General features: G+C 33.1%; 5 non-coding genes across 5 annotated transcripts; all 5 read right to left on the minus strand.

Moving 5' to 3' along the window:
- Positions 1 to 416: 416 nt before the first annotated feature.
- LOC122320406 lies at positions 417 to 596 on the minus strand. The gene has a single exon (XR_006245665.1). It is a non-coding gene; the product is annotated as a 5.8S ribosomal RNA (ribosomal RNA).
- A 601-nt stretch (positions 597 to 1,197) lies between these two features.
- Positions 1,198 to 3,194, minus strand: LOC122320383. The gene has a single exon (XR_006245643.1). It is a non-coding gene; the product is annotated as a small subunit ribosomal RNA (ribosomal RNA).
- A 5,235-nt stretch (positions 3,195 to 8,429) lies between these two features.
- On the minus strand, positions 8,430 to 12,391 carry LOC122320399. The gene has a single exon (XR_006245659.1). It is a non-coding gene; the product is annotated as a large subunit ribosomal RNA (ribosomal RNA).
- A 438-nt stretch (positions 12,392 to 12,829) lies between these two features.
- On the minus strand, positions 12,830 to 13,009 carry LOC122320408. Its single transcript, XR_006245666.1, has one exon. It is a non-coding gene; the product is annotated as a 5.8S ribosomal RNA (ribosomal RNA).
- Positions 13,010 to 13,608: 599 nt separating this feature from the next.
- On the minus strand, positions 13,609 to 15,605 carry LOC122320385. Its single transcript, XR_006245645.1, has one exon. It is a non-coding gene; the product is annotated as a small subunit ribosomal RNA (ribosomal RNA).
- Positions 15,606 to 16,304: the final 699 nt, after the last annotated feature.

Below are 16,304 nucleotides of genomic sequence, written 5' to 3' on the forward strand. Positions count from 1 at the left end.
TATATTCTTTACATTTATATAATGGAGAAACATTTAATGAATTCGTATAAAAATTTTTTTCGTTAATTAGTTTTAATTTAGTTATGAGTTTTAAACGAATTTAACGAAGAACAATAACATTTACAAAAGATTTCAATTTTACTAAATCATTAATAAGAGACAATTCTAGATGAAAAATATTTCAAACATTTTTTATGCTAGACATTCCTCAGTATTATATGATTGAAAATGAAAATATTTTTCTTCGTTTTTCACAATCAAATTATTTATAATGTGAGATAATGTTTTCCATAGATATTTTAATATTATGAATAAAAATAATAATTATATTTAATTAAAATTTTTATCCAATAATATACCATATGCTTAGAAATTTGATTACCAAATTTCTAAACAACTTAATTAGCATAGTCTTACAACCCTCAACCATATGTAGTCCAAGCAGCACTAAAAAATTAATTAAAGTACCATAACAGCATGGACTGCGATATGCGTTCAAAATGTCGATGTTCATGTGTCCTGCAGTTCACACGATGACGCACAGTTTGCTGCGTTCTTCATCGACCCATGAGCCGAGTGATCCACCGCTTAGAGTTTTTATATTTATTATTTCAATTTGTCAAATATGAATTTATTGAAAGAAATTAAAAATACACCATTTTACTGGCATATATCAATTCCTTCAATAAATCTTTTTTTTTATACCTAAAACGAAATGCTGCGAAATGTCTTAGTTTTATATAAACAATATTATACCATTTATTACTTGGATAATTTACAATTTCATATAATTTTAATGTGATATAATATTGCGTTTTTTATATAAAACATTAACCTGAAGTAAACCAGGTACAACATTCAACATTTTAGGTTGTTGCATTAGCCAATGTATGCCCATAACTATGATGAACAATACATATTCGCAACGCGTGTATATTATGGTCCATATACACGCAAGTTTCATATTATAATATATAAACATAAATTTGTGAATATATTATAATACAATTTAATTTGCTTGATTATTATTCTTGTTTGCTTGATTTTATTTATAAAAAAATTTAATCCAAATTTTCATTGAACTTCTTTTTTTTATAAATATATAATTGTTTGGCAATTTTATCTTGTTATATTATAAAAATATATTTTATAATTAAAACAAGTTATTGTTGTTTACGGTAAAGATATTATATACAATAATGATCCTTCCGCAGGTTCACCTACGGAAACCTTGTTACGACTTTTACTTCCTCTAAATAATCAAGTTCGGTCAACTTTTGCGAAACAACCGTAACACGCAAGGCGTCACAGTGATCACGTCCGGAGACCTCACTAAATAATTCAATCGGTAGTAGCGACGGGCGGTGTGTACAAAGGGCAGGGACGTAATCAATGCGAGTTAATGACTCACACTTACTGGGAATTCCAAGTTCATGTGAACAGTTTCAGTTCACAATCCCAAGCATGAAAGTGGTTCAGCGGTTTACCCGGACCTCTCGGTCTAGGAAATACACGTTGATACTTTCATTGTAGCGCGCGTGCAGCCCAGGACATCTAAGGGCATCACAGACCTGTTATTGCTCAATCTCATTATTGCTAGACGCAATTTGTCCATTTAAGAAGCTAGTGTCCTTATAATGGGACAAACCAACAGGTACGGCTCCACTTACATAAACACATTCAAACACAATAAACATTTTACTGCCCACCATGAATGAAGGCTATATAAGCTTCAACACCATAATCCTGAAGATATCTATTTAATATATTTGAGTCTCGTTCGTTATCGGAATTAACCAGACAAATCACTCCACGAACTAAGAACGGCCATGCACCACCACCCATAGATTCGAGAAAGAGCTATCAATCTGTCTTACACACTTATGTTCGGACCTGGTAAGTTTTCCCGTGTTGAGTCAAATTAAGCCGCAGGCTCCACTCCTGGTGGTGCCCTTCCGTCAATTCCTTTAAGTTTCAGCTTTGCAACCATACTTCCCCCGGAGCCCAAAAGCTTTGGTTTCCCGGGAAGCGACTGAGAGAGCCATAAAAGTAGCTACACCCAATTGCTAGCTGGCATCGTTTATGGTTAGAACTAGGGCGGTATCTGATCGCCTTCGAACCTCTAACTTTCGTTCTTGATTAATGAAAACATCTTTGGCAAATGCTTTCGCTTAAGTTAGTCTTACGACGGTCCAAGAATTTCACCTCTCGCGTCGTAATACTAATGCCCCCAAACTGCTTCTATTAATCATTACCTCTTGATCTGAAAACCAATGAAAGCAGAACAGAGGTCTTATTTCATTATCCCATGCACAGAATATTCAGGCATTTGAAGCCTGCTTTAAGCACTCTAATTTGTTCAAAGTAATTGTACCGGCCCACAATAACACTCGTTTAAGAGCACTAATGCAGGTTTTTAAATAGGAGGAACATATGAAAAAATACAAGTACTTAATCACATATAAGAACTCCACCGGTAATACGCTTACATACATAAAGGTATAGTACTAACCACAAATGTAAGTTGTACTACCCGTATGAAGCACAAGTTCAACTACGAACGTTTTAACCGCAACAACTTTAATATACGCTATTGGAGCTGGAATTACCGCGGCTGCTGGCACCAGACTTGCCCTCCAATTGGTCCTTGTTAAAGGATTTAAAGTGTACTCATTCCAATTACAGGGCCTCGGATATGAGTCCTGTATTGTTATTTTTCGTCACTACCTCCCCGAGCTGGGAGTGGGTAATTTACGCGCCTGCTGCCTTCCTTAGATGTGGTAGCCGTTTCTCAGGCTCCCTCTCCGGAATCGAACCCTGATTCCCCGTTACCCGTTGCAACCATGGTAGTCCTAGATACTACCATCAAAAGTTGATAGGGCAGACATTTGAAAGATCTGTCGTCGGTACATGACCATACGATCTGCATGTTATCTAGAGTTCAACCAATATAACGATCTTGCGATCGCTTGGTTTTAGCCTAATAAAAGCACATGTCCCATAAAGGTTCATGTTTTAATTGCATGTATTAGCTCTAGAATTACCACAGTTATCCAAGTAACTGTTAACGATCTAAGGAACCATAACTGATATAATGAGCCTTTTGCGGTTTCACTTTTAATTCGTGTGTACTTAGACATGCATGGCTTAATCTTTGAGACAAGCATATAACTACTGGCAGGATCAACCAGAATAATGTTTTTCTTTACATATTTCATTCATATTTTCGAATAGAAATAATGCAATATAAATATTATAGATCTATTATTTTAATATTCTATTTTTTGAATTTGATTACGGCCAAAACTTGTATAGCATTCGTAATCCTTCTTTTATGTTTTGTTTTATACTTGTTTCGCCACTAATATAACAAGTTTTAGATGTTATAAGAATTATTCATTACATCATATATATAAATATACGTATGTATGTATAATTTTATAACATAATTTTTATTTAATATATATTTGCTACTATAATTTTATTATATGTACAATATTTTATTCTAAAATATCATTTTATTTCAACATACATAATTATTTATGTATCCACACATTTGCAATTTTTGTTTAATCAATATAAATATTGAATTAAATCATTTGTATTTTGATGTTAAATTTAAAATTTAACATTTTTCCATATAACTCTCGAATGATATATAATATAAAACCGAGCGCATATGAAAAATAAGTATTTATTTAATAATAATATTATTAAAAAATATTATTATTTTATTTGAACTCACTATACCGGCAAACGATATAGTGCGTCCGATTTTAAGGCAGGTACTAATTTAATATACATTATATTAGCCTGCCACCAAAAATTAACGATAATAATTGGAAACCAATTGTTATTATATATATACATATATAACCTTGGCGCACGTTTCAACGTTATTATCTTGAGTTTTAATAATATTAGTCCGCTCAGCCAAGTCTCGTATTCAAAAAGAATAAAGAAACAAATTTATACGGATAATATTATAATATATATTGTCAACATTGACTAAATCATATTATATACATAGATTTATATCAATTCTAGATGGACATCCACTGACCATCCTATAGTAGTTTTTTGCATCGATGTCTTGAAATCGGGCATTTTCAATTGGGCTTGCCACCCACCCTACAGTTATTCTCCTATAATAACTTAAGAGAATATTGAATTCAGTACTTTTTATATACATATGAATTACTTCTTCATATAATTTATATTTATGCTGATTTTCATATGTATATGGTAAATTTATTTATATTATTGACAAAATCATATGCATATCATATGTTTTGAACAATACTTGGGTCGGCAACCACTGCCTACCTATAATAGTTTTTGAACACCCTATCTAGATATCGGGTGTTTTCTGTACTAGATGAGCCCACACTGTGGCTTTCTCTTAATTTACTTAAGAGTTTATAGGTATATTTCATACTTTTTTATATACATATGATATATTTCTTAATATAATTGATATTTATGCTGATTTTCATATGTATATGGTAAATTTATTTATATTATTGACAAAATCATATGCATATCATATGTTTTGAACAATACTTGGGTCGGCAACCACTGCCTACCTATAATAGTTTTTGAACACCCTATCTAGATATCGGGTGTTTTCTGTACTAGATGAGCCCACACTGTGGCTTTCTCTTAATTTACTTAAGAGTTTATAGGTATATTTCATACTTTTTTATATACATATGATATATTTCTTAATATAATTGATATTTATGCTGATTTTCATATGTATATGGTTAATTTATTAATATTATTGACAAAATCATATGCATATCATATGTTTTGAACAATACTTGGGTCGGCAACCACTGCCTACCTATAATAGTTTTTGAACACCCTATCTAGATATCGGGTGTTTTCTGTACTAGATGAGCCCACACTGTGGCTTTCTCTTAATTTACTTAAGAGTTTATAGGTATATTTCATACTTTTTTATATACATATGATATATTTCTTAATATAATTGATATTTATGTTGATTTTCATATGTATATGGTTAATTTATTAATATTATTGACAAAATCATATGCATATCATATGTTTTGAACAATACTTGGGTCGGCAACCACTGCCTACCTATAATAGTTTTTGAACACCCTATCTAGATATCGGGTGTTTTCTGTACTAGATGAGCCCACACTGTGGCTTTCTCTTAATTTACTTAAGAGTTTATAGGTATATTTCATACTTTTTTATATACATATGATATATTTCTTAATATAATTGATATTTATGTTGATTTTCATATGTATATGGTTAATTTATTAATATTATTGACAAAATCATATGCATATCATATGTTTTGAACAATACTTGGGTCGGCAACCACTGCCTACCTATAATAGTTTTTGAACACCCTATCTAGATATCGGGTGTTTTCAGTACTAGATGAGCCCACACTGTGGCTTTTTCTCAATTTACTTAAGAGTTTATAGGTATATTTCATACTTTTTTATATACATATGTTATATTTCTTAATATAATTGATATTTATGCTGATTTTCATATGTATATGGTTAATTTATTAATATTATTGACAAAATCATATGCATATCATATGTTTTGAACAATACTTGGGTCGGCAACCACTGCCTACCTATAATAGTTTTTGAACACCCTATCTAGATATCGGGTGTTTTCAGTACTAGATGAGCCCACACTGTGGCTTTCTCTTAATTTACTTAAGAGTTTATAGGTATATTTCATACTTTTTTATATACATATGATATATTTCTTAATATAATTGATATTTATGCTGATTTTCATATGTATATGATTAATTTATTAATATTATTGACAAAATCATATGCATATCATATGTTTTAAACAATACTTGAGTCGGCAACCACTTATAGGTAGGTTTATAGGTATATTTCATACTTTTTTATATACATATGATATATATTTCTTCATATAATTGATATTCATACTGATTTTCATATGTATATGGTAAATTTATTTATATTATTGATATCATATATATATATATATATATATCGGATATCATAATTTCATATATTTTGAAGAATACTTTGATCGGCAAAACTGCCTTGCCTACCTATAATGATTTTTAATGGAAAAAAAGTGTTTAGTGTGAGCACCAGCCGCGTTGGTTTAATTTAATTTTATCCCAGTAGCAATTCTTCGGGACAGTAGGAATTTGATTAATTTATTGATGAACATTACTAATTGATTAACAAGGCATTGAACTACACTTTAAAAGTTACAGTTACTCCCGCCATTCAATTGTGTATTTTAAAAAATCTTTTGTTAGTCAGGGTGACTTATATCGTAATAATAAATTAATTACCTATTTTAATAATATTATATCATAGTATAATATTATATGAACGATTCCGCAAATAATATGTATTATTTATAGATATATTAAATATAGGTTTTTTTTTTATTCATTACCGGTCACCAATCATCTATATGGCTATACATTCATTAACTATTATTATTAATGTGACGAGACTCTTGGTTACCGTAAAGAGGTTTATATATAGTTATCTCAAACATTACTTTGTTTCTTTTACTTTGACATGATCTTATATGCGTCACTAATAATATGACGGGACATTTGGCTACCGTAAAAGTGGATTCATAGTTAATCTCAAACATTACTTTGTTTCTTTTACTTTGACATGATCTTATATGCGTCACTAATAATATGACGGAATATTTGGCTACGGTAAAAGTGGATTCATAGTTAATCTCAAACATTACTTTGTTTCTTTTACTTTGACATGATCTTATATGCGTCACTAATAATATGACGGGACATTTGGCTACCGTAAAAGTGGATTCATAGTTAATCTCAAACATTACTTTGTTTCTTTTACTTTGACATGATCTTATATGCGTCACTAATAATATGACGGAACATTTGGCTACCGTAAAAGTGGATTCATAGTTAATCTCAAACATTACTTTGTTTCTTTTACTTTGACATGATCTTATATGCGTCACTAATAATATGACGGAACATTTGGCTACGGTAAAAGTGGATTCATAGTTAATCTCAAACATTACTTTGTTTCTTTTACTTTGACATGATCTTATATGCGTCACTAATAATATGACGGGACATTTGGCTACCGTAAAAGTGGATTCATAGTTAATCTCAAACATTACTTTGTTTCTTTTACTTTGACATGATCTTATATGCGTCACTAATAATATGACGGAATATTTGGCTACGGTAAAAGTGGATTCATAGTTAATCTCAAACATTACTTTGTTTCTTTTACTTTGACATGATCTTATATGCGTCACTAATAATATGACGGGACATTTGGCTACCGTAAAAGTGGATTCATAGTTAATCTCAAACATTACTTTGTTTCTTTTACTTTGACATGATCTTATATGCGTCACTAATAATATGACGGGACATTTGGCTACCGTAAAAGTGGATTCATAGTTAATCTCAAACATTACTTTGTTTCTTTTACTTTGACATGATCTTATATGCGTCACTAATAATATGACGGAACATTTGGCTACCGTAAAAGTGGATTCATAGTTAATCTCAAACATTACTTTGTTTCTTTTACTTTGACATGATCTTATATGCGTCACTAATAATATGACGGAACATTTGGCTACCGTAAAAGTGGATTCATAGTTAATCTCAAACATTACTTTGTTTCTTTTACTTTGACATGATCTTATATGCGTCACTAATAATATGACGGAACATTTGGCTACCGTAAAAGTGGATTCATAGTTAATCTCAAACATTACTTTGTTTCTTTTACTTTGACATGATCTTATATGCGTCACATAATATGACGGAACATTTGGCTACCGTAAAAGTGGATTCATAGTTAATCTCAAACATTACTTTGTTTCTTTTACTTTGACATGATCTTATATGCGTCACTAATAATATGACGGAATATTTGGCTACGGTAAAAGTGGATTCATAGTTAATCTCAAACATTACTTTGTTTCTTTTACTTTGCATGATCTTATATGCGTCCTATAATATGACGGGATTTGGATAAAGTGTATAGTTAATTACATTATTTTTTTTTTTTTTTTTACATGATCTTATATGCGTCACTAATAATATGACGGAACATTTGGCTACCGTAAAAGTGGATTCATAGTTAATCTCAAACATTACTTTGTTTCTTTTACTTTGACATGATCTTATATGCGTCACTAATAATATGACGGAACATTTGGCTACCGTAAAAGTGGATTCATAGTTAATCTCAAACATTACTTTGTTTCTTTTACTTTGACATGATCTTATATGCGTCACTAATAATATGACGAGTACTTTTTGGCTACCTTTTTCTTTGGATTCCCCAAAAATCCAAAATTATAATTATCAAAATAAATTTAATAATTATAATATTCTTTCCATTTCGTTATTTTATTAAATATCGAATCATCAAGCAAAGGATAAGCTTCAGTGGATCGCAGTATGGCAGCTGCTCAACCACTTACAACACCTTGCCTGTTACAAAAGTCGTTTACAATTGATTCTAGGCTTTGTCATTGTATTAAATAATGTTTTTATATGTAACTAGCGCGGCATCAGGTGATCGAAGATCCTCCCAATTTACTATGTTACAAATTACATTGGCATCACATCCATTGTCGTTTATAAAATGAATTATAAACTTTAAATGGTTTAGAAGCCATACAATGCAAATTGCCCCTTATTTATCATTGCAGTCCAGCACGGATACGACCTTAGAGGCGTTCAGGCATAATCCAACGGACGTAGCGTCATACCACTGTTCGCTCGAACAAGTATTGTGCCATTGGTCCGTACCTGCGGTTCCTCTCGTACTACGCAGGAATGCTGTCGCAACAACGTTTTGTCATTAGTAGGGTAAAACTAACCTGTCTCACGACGGTCTAAACCCAGCTCACGTTCCCTTGCATGGGTGAACAATCCAACGCTTGGTGAATTTTGCTTCACAATGATAGGAAGAGCCGACATCGAAGGATCAAAAAGCGACGTCGCTATGAACGCTTGGCCGCCACAAGCCAGTTATCCCTATGGTAACTTTTCTGACACCTCTTGTTAAAAACTCTTTAAACCAAAAGGATCGATAGGCCGAGCTTTTGCTGTCCCTGTGTGTACTGAACACCGAGATCAAGTCAGCATTTGCCCTTTTGCTCTATGTGTGGTTTCTGTCCGCACTGAGCTGGCCTTGGGACACCTCCGTTATTATTTGAGAGATGTACCGCCCCAGTCAAACTCCCTACCTGGCAATGTCCTTGAATTGGATCATACCTGAGTAATTGGAGTTATACCAAATTTTCAAATCAAAAATACATAAATGCATCGTTTTATTAAAGAATTTGTTTGCGATTATATAACAAACTCGTGATACTTTGATCAAGAAGCTTGCATCAAAACCCAATACCATAAGATATAATAAATATATCCGTATAATGGCTAGGAAATGATACACGTTCCATTTAATCAAGTAAGTAAGGAAACAATAAGAGTAGTGGTATTTCATTGGCGATATCAAACCGAAGCCTAATATCTCCCACTTATTCTACACCTCTTATGTCTCCTTACACTGCCAGATTAGAGTCAAGCTCAAAAGGGTCTTCTTTCCCCGCTAATTATTCCAAGCCCGTTCCCTTGGCTGTGGTTTCGCTAGATAGTAGATAGGGACAGTAGGAATCTCGTTAATCCATTCATGCGCGTCACTAATTAGATGACGAGGCATTTGGCTACCTTAAGAGAGTCATAGTTACTCCCGCCGTTGACCCGCGCTTACTTGAATTTCTTCACTTTGACATTCAGAGCACTGGGCAGAAATCACATTGTGTCAACACCCGCTAGGGCCATCACAATGCTTTGTTTTAATTAGACAGTCGGATTCCCCAAGTCCGTGCCAGTTCTGAATTGATTGTTAATTGATAATCGTTATAATTAATAAGAACTAATCGGTTTGAGCCAATTAGTATTCTTAAAAATTTTAGCAAGAAAGTTCCACAATTGGCTACGTAACTAAACTATCCGGGGAACAAGTAACCACCATAAATGATAGACACTCTATTTACCCAGAACGAGCACATAAACCATGTTATTGTTTCCCAATCAAGCCCGACTATCTCAATCTTCAGAGCCAATCCTTATCCCGAAGTTACGGATCTAATTTGCCGACTTCCCTTACCTACATTATTCTATCGACTAGAGACTCTTCACCTTGGAGACCAGCTGCGGATATTGGTACGGCCTGTTGAGAAGTTTGCGTGTCCCCACCATAAATTTTCAAGGTCCGAGGAGAAAATATCGACACAACAGTATATGTCATGCTCTTCTAGCCCATCTACCATATCTCTCTGCGAAAGACTTCCATGGTAGTACGGCTATAAAACAGAAAAGAAAACTCTTCCGATATCTCTCGACGGCTTCTTTATGGTCGTTCCTGTTGCCAGGATGAGCACGAGGCCCATATTTAATAACAAACGGATACTCAACAGGTTACGGAATTGGAACCGTATTCCCTTTCGTTCAAAATTATTCAAGTATATTATTTTTGGCTTGTATATATATTTATTTAGTCATTAGTTTTTTACTTGAAAATTTTCGGCTTTCGCCTTGAACTTAGGACCGACTAACTCGTGATCAACCACTGTTCACACGAAACCCTTCTCCACTTCAGTCCTCCAAGGTCTCATTCGATTATTTGCTACTACCACCAAGATCTGTACCAATGGCAGCTCCATGCAGGCTTACGCCAAACACTTCTACGCATACCATTGTACCTTCCTACTCACTAAAGTTTCAAAATTTATATTACAAGTAATATAAATCATCTACTTTAGCGGTAATGTATAGGTATACAACTTAAGCGCCATCCATTTTAAGGGCTAGTTGCTTCGGCAGGTGAGTTGTTACACACTCCTTAGCGGATTTCGACTTCCATGATCACCGTCCTGCTGTTTTAAGCAACCAACGCCTTTCATGGTATCTGCATGAGTTGTTAATTTGGGCACCGTAACATTACGTTTGGTTCATCCCACAGCGCCAGTTCTGCTTACCAAAAGTGGCCCACTGGGCACATTATATCATAACCTTAAACTTCATATCAAGAAAGTTAAGGTTCTTACCCATTTAAAGTTTGAGAATAGGTTAAGATCGTTTCGACCCTAAGGCCTCTAATCATTCGCTTTACCAGATAAGATTATTTTATATAATATTAAAATGCACCAGCTATCCTGAGGGAAACTTCGGAAGGAACCAGCTACTAGATGGTTCGATTGGTCTTTCGCCCCTATACTCAATTCTGACAATCGATTTGCACGTCAGAACTGTTTCGGTCTTCCATCAGGGTTTCCCCTGACTTCAACCTGATCAAGTATAGTTCACCATCTTTCGGGTCACAGCATATATGCTCAAGGTACGTTCCAGTTAGAGGCATAAATAATATAAATATCATTATACATAACTATATAGAACGCCCCGGGATTGTGTTAATTAACTATAAATAGTTAAAAAACTAATCCCATTATTAGTCAAGTTAATTACGCTATTAGGTTTATATCCCAATAACTTGCACATATGTTAGACTCCTTGGTCCGTGTTTCAAGACGGGTCCCGAAGGTATCCTGAATCTTTCGCATTGTTAATCATACAAGTGCATATAATAAACACAAAAATCATTGATAATTATGCCATTATATAATTCCGAAAAATTAACGCACTGTAATCATATAAATCTATCAGCACTTTATCAAATTAATGACATTTATTTTGTGTTAAAACGCAAGCATTTTAATTTAAATAAACTATAAGCCATATTTTATGATAAATTTTGTATGCTAATAGATTACAATGTCCTTATATGGAAAAAATGCACACTATTATCATAATATTGTTTAAATATTACAATTTTAATGATGAATTTTCCATAATGGATATTCAGGTTCATCGGGCTTAACCTCTAAGCAGTTTCACGTACTATTTAACTCTCTATTCAGAGTTCTTTTCAACTTTCCCTCACGGTACTTGTTTACTATCGGTCTCATGGTTATATTTAGTTTTAGATGGAGTTTACCACCCACTTAGTGCTGCACTATCAAGCAACACGACTCTTTGGAAACATCATCTAGTAATCATTAACGTTATACGGGCCTGGCACCCTCTATGGGTAAATGGCCTCATTTAAGAAGGACTTAAATCGTTAATTTCTCATACTAGAATATTGACGCTCCATACACTGCATCTCACATTTGCCATATAGACAAAGTGACTTAGTGCTGAACTGATTTCTTTTCGCTCGCCGCTACTAAGAAAATCCTAGTTAGTTTCTTTTCCTCCCCTAATTAATATGCTTAAATTCAGGGGGTAGTCCCATATGAGTTGAGGTTGTATATAACATTTTTTTTTTCAATATATTCTTTACATTTATATAATGGAGAAACATTTAATGAATTCGTATAAAAATTTTTTTCGTTAATTAGTTTTAATTTAGTTATGAGTTTTAAACGAATTTAACGAAGAACAATAACATTTACAAAAGATTTCAATTTTACTAAATCATTAATAAGAGACAATTCTAGATGAAAAATATTTCAAACATTTTTTATGCTAGACATTCCTCAGTATTATATGATTGAAAATGAAAATATTTTTCTTCGTTTTTCACAATCAAATTATTTATAATGTGAGATAATGTTTTCCATAGATATTTTAATATTATGAATAAAAATAATAATTATATTTAATTAAAATTTTTATCCAATAATATACCATATGCTTAGAAATTTGATTACCAAATTTCTAAACAACTTAATTAGCATAGTCTTACAACCCTCAACCATATGTAGTCCAAGCAGCACTAAAAAATTAATTAAAGTACCATAACAGCATGGACTGCGATATGCGTTCAAAATGTCGATGTTCATGTGTCCTGCAGTTCACACGATGACGCACAGTTTGCTGCGTTCTTCATCGACCCATGAGCCGAGTGATCCACCGCTTAGAGTTTTTATATTTATTATTTCAATTTGTCAAATATGAATTTATTGAAAGAAATTAAAAATACACCATTTTACTGGCATATATCAATTCCTTCAATAAATCTTTTTTTTATACCTAAAACGAAATGCTGCGAAATGTCTTAGTTTTATATAAACAATATTATACCATTTATTACTTGGATAATTTACAATTTCATATAATTTTAATGTGATATAATATTGCGTTTTTTATATAAAACATTAACCTGAAGTAAACCAGGTACAACATTCAACATTTTAGGTTGTTGCATTAGCCAATGTATGCCCATAACTATGATGAACAATACATATTCGCAACGCGTGTATATTATGGTCCATATACACGCAAGTTTCATATTATAATATATAAACATAAATTTGTGAATATATTATAATACAATTTAATTTGCTTGATTATTATTCTTGTTTGCTTGATTTTATTTATAAAAAAATTTAATCCAAATTTTCATTGAACTTCTTTTTTTATAAATATATAATTGTTTGGCAATTTTATCTTGTTATATTATAAAAATATATTTTATAATTAAAACAAGTTATTGTTGTTTACGGTAAAGATATTATATACAATAATGATCCTTCCGCAGGTTCACCTACGGAAACCTTGTTACGACTTTTACTTCCTCTAAATAATCAAGTTCGGTCAACTTTTGCGAAACAACCGTAACACGCAAGGCGTCACAGTGATCACGTCCGGAGACCTCACTAAATAATTCAATCGGTAGTAGCGACGGGCGGTGTGTACAAAGGGCAGGGACGTAATCAATGCGAGTTAATGACTCACACTTACTGGGAATTCCAAGTTCATGTGAACAGTTTCAGTTCACAATCCCAAGCATGAAAGTGGTTCAGCGGTTTACCCGGACCTCTCGGTCTAGGAAATACACGTTGATACTTTCATTGTAGCGCGCGTGCAGCCCAGGACATCTAAGGGCATCACAGACCTGTTATTGCTCAATCTCATTATTGCTAGACGCAATTTGTCCATTTAAGAAGCTAGTGTCCTTATAATGGGACAAACCAACAGGTACGGCTCCACTTACATAAACACATTCAAACACAATAAACATTTTACTGCCCACCATGAATGAAGGCTATATAAGCTTCAACACCATAATCCTGAAGATATCTATTTAATATATTTGAGTCTCGTTCGTTATCGGAATTAACCAGACAAATCACTCCACGAACTAAGAACGGCCATGCACCACCACCCATAGATTCGAGAAAGAGCTATCAATCTGTCTTACACACTTATGTTCGGACCTGGTAAGTTTTCCCGTGTTGAGTCAAATTAAGCCGCAGGCTCCACTCCTGGTGGTGCCCTTCCGTCAATTCCTTTAAGTTTCAGCTTTGCAACCATACTTCCCCCGGAGCCCAAAAGCTTTGGTTTCCCGGGAAGCGACTGAGAGAGCCATAAAAGTAGCTACACCCAATTGCTAGCTGGCATCGTTTATGGTTAGAACTAGGGCGGTATCTGATCGCCTTCGAACCTCTAACTTTCGTTCTTGATTAATGAAAACATCTTTGGCAAATGCTTTCGCTTAAGTTAGTCTTACGACGGTCCAAGAATTTCACCTCTCGCGTCGTAATACTAATGCCCCCAAACTGCTTCTATTAATCATTACCTCTTGATCTGAAAACCAATGAAAGCAGAACAGAGGTCTTATTTCATTATCCCATGCACAGAATATTCAGGCATTTGAAGCCTGCTTTAAGCACTCTAATTTGTTCAAAGTAATTGTACCGGCCCACAATAACACTCGTTTAAGAGCACTAATGCAGGTTTTTAAATAGGAGGAACATATGAAAAAATACAAGTACTTAATCACATATAAGAACTCCACCGGTAATACGCTTACATACATAAAGGTATAGTACTAACCACAAATGTAAGTTGTACTACCCGTATGAAGCACAAGTTCAACTACGAACGTTTTAACCGCAACAACTTTAATATACGCTATTGGAGCTGGAATTACCGCGGCTGCTGGCACCAGACTTGCCCTCCAATTGGTCCTTGTTAAAGGATTTAAAGTGTACTCATTCCAATTACAGGGCCTCGGATATGAGTCCTGTATTGTTATTTTTCGTCACTACCTCCCCGAGCTGGGAGTGGGTAATTTACGCGCCTGCTGCCTTCCTTAGATGTGGTAGCCGTTTCTCAGGCTCCCTCTCCGGAATCGAACCCTGATTCCCCGTTACCCGTTGCAACCATGGTAGTCCTAGATACTACCATCAAAAGTTGATAGGGCAGACATTTGAAAGATCTGTCGTCGGTACATGACCATACGATCTGCATGTTATCTAGAGTTCAACCAATATAACGATCTTGCGATCGCTTGGTTTTAGCCTAATAAAAGCACATGTCCCATAAAGGTTCATGTTTTAATTGCATGTATTAGCTCTAGAATTACCACAGTTATCCAAGTAACTGTTAACGATCTAAGGAACCATAACTGATATAATGAGCCTTTTGCGGTTTCACTTTTAATTCGTGTGTACTTAGACATGCATGGCTTAATCTTTGAGACAAGCATATAACTACTGGCAGGATCAACCAGAATAATGTTTTTCTTTACATATTTCATTCATATTTTCGAATAGAAATAATGCAATATAAATATTATAGATCTATTATTTTAATATTCTATTTTTTGAATTTGATTACGGCCAAAACTTGTATAGCATTCGTAATCCTTCTTTTATGTTTTGTTTTATACTTGTTTCGCCACTAATATAACAAGTTTTAGATGTTATAAGAATTATTCATTACATCATATATATAAATATACGTATGTATGTATAATTTTATAACATAATTTTTATTTAATATATATTTGCTACTATAATTTTATTATATGTACAATATTTTATTCTAAAATATCATTTTATTTCAACATACATAATTATTTATGTATCCACACATTTGCAATTTTTGTTTAATCAATATAAATATTGAATTAAATCATTTGTATTTTGATGTTAAATTTAAAATTTAACATTTTTCCATATAACTCTCGAATGATATATAATATAAAACCGAGCGCATATGAAAAATAAGTATTTATTTAATAATAATATTATTAAAAAATATTATTATTTTATTTGAACTCACTATACCGGCAAACGATATAGTGCGTCCGATTTTAAGGCAGGTACTAATTTAATATACATTATATTAGCCTGCCACCAAAAATTAACGATAATAATTGGAAACCAATTGTTATTATATATATACATATATAACCTTGGCGCACGTTTCA

The sequence above is a fragment of the Drosophila ficusphila genome, unplaced genomic scaffold (assembly GCF_018152265.1).
Source record: "Drosophila ficusphila isolate 14025-0441.05 unplaced genomic scaffold, ASM1815226v1 contig_498, whole genome shotgun sequence".
NCBI lineage: Eukaryota > Metazoa > Arthropoda > Insecta > Diptera > Drosophilidae > Drosophila > Drosophila ficusphila.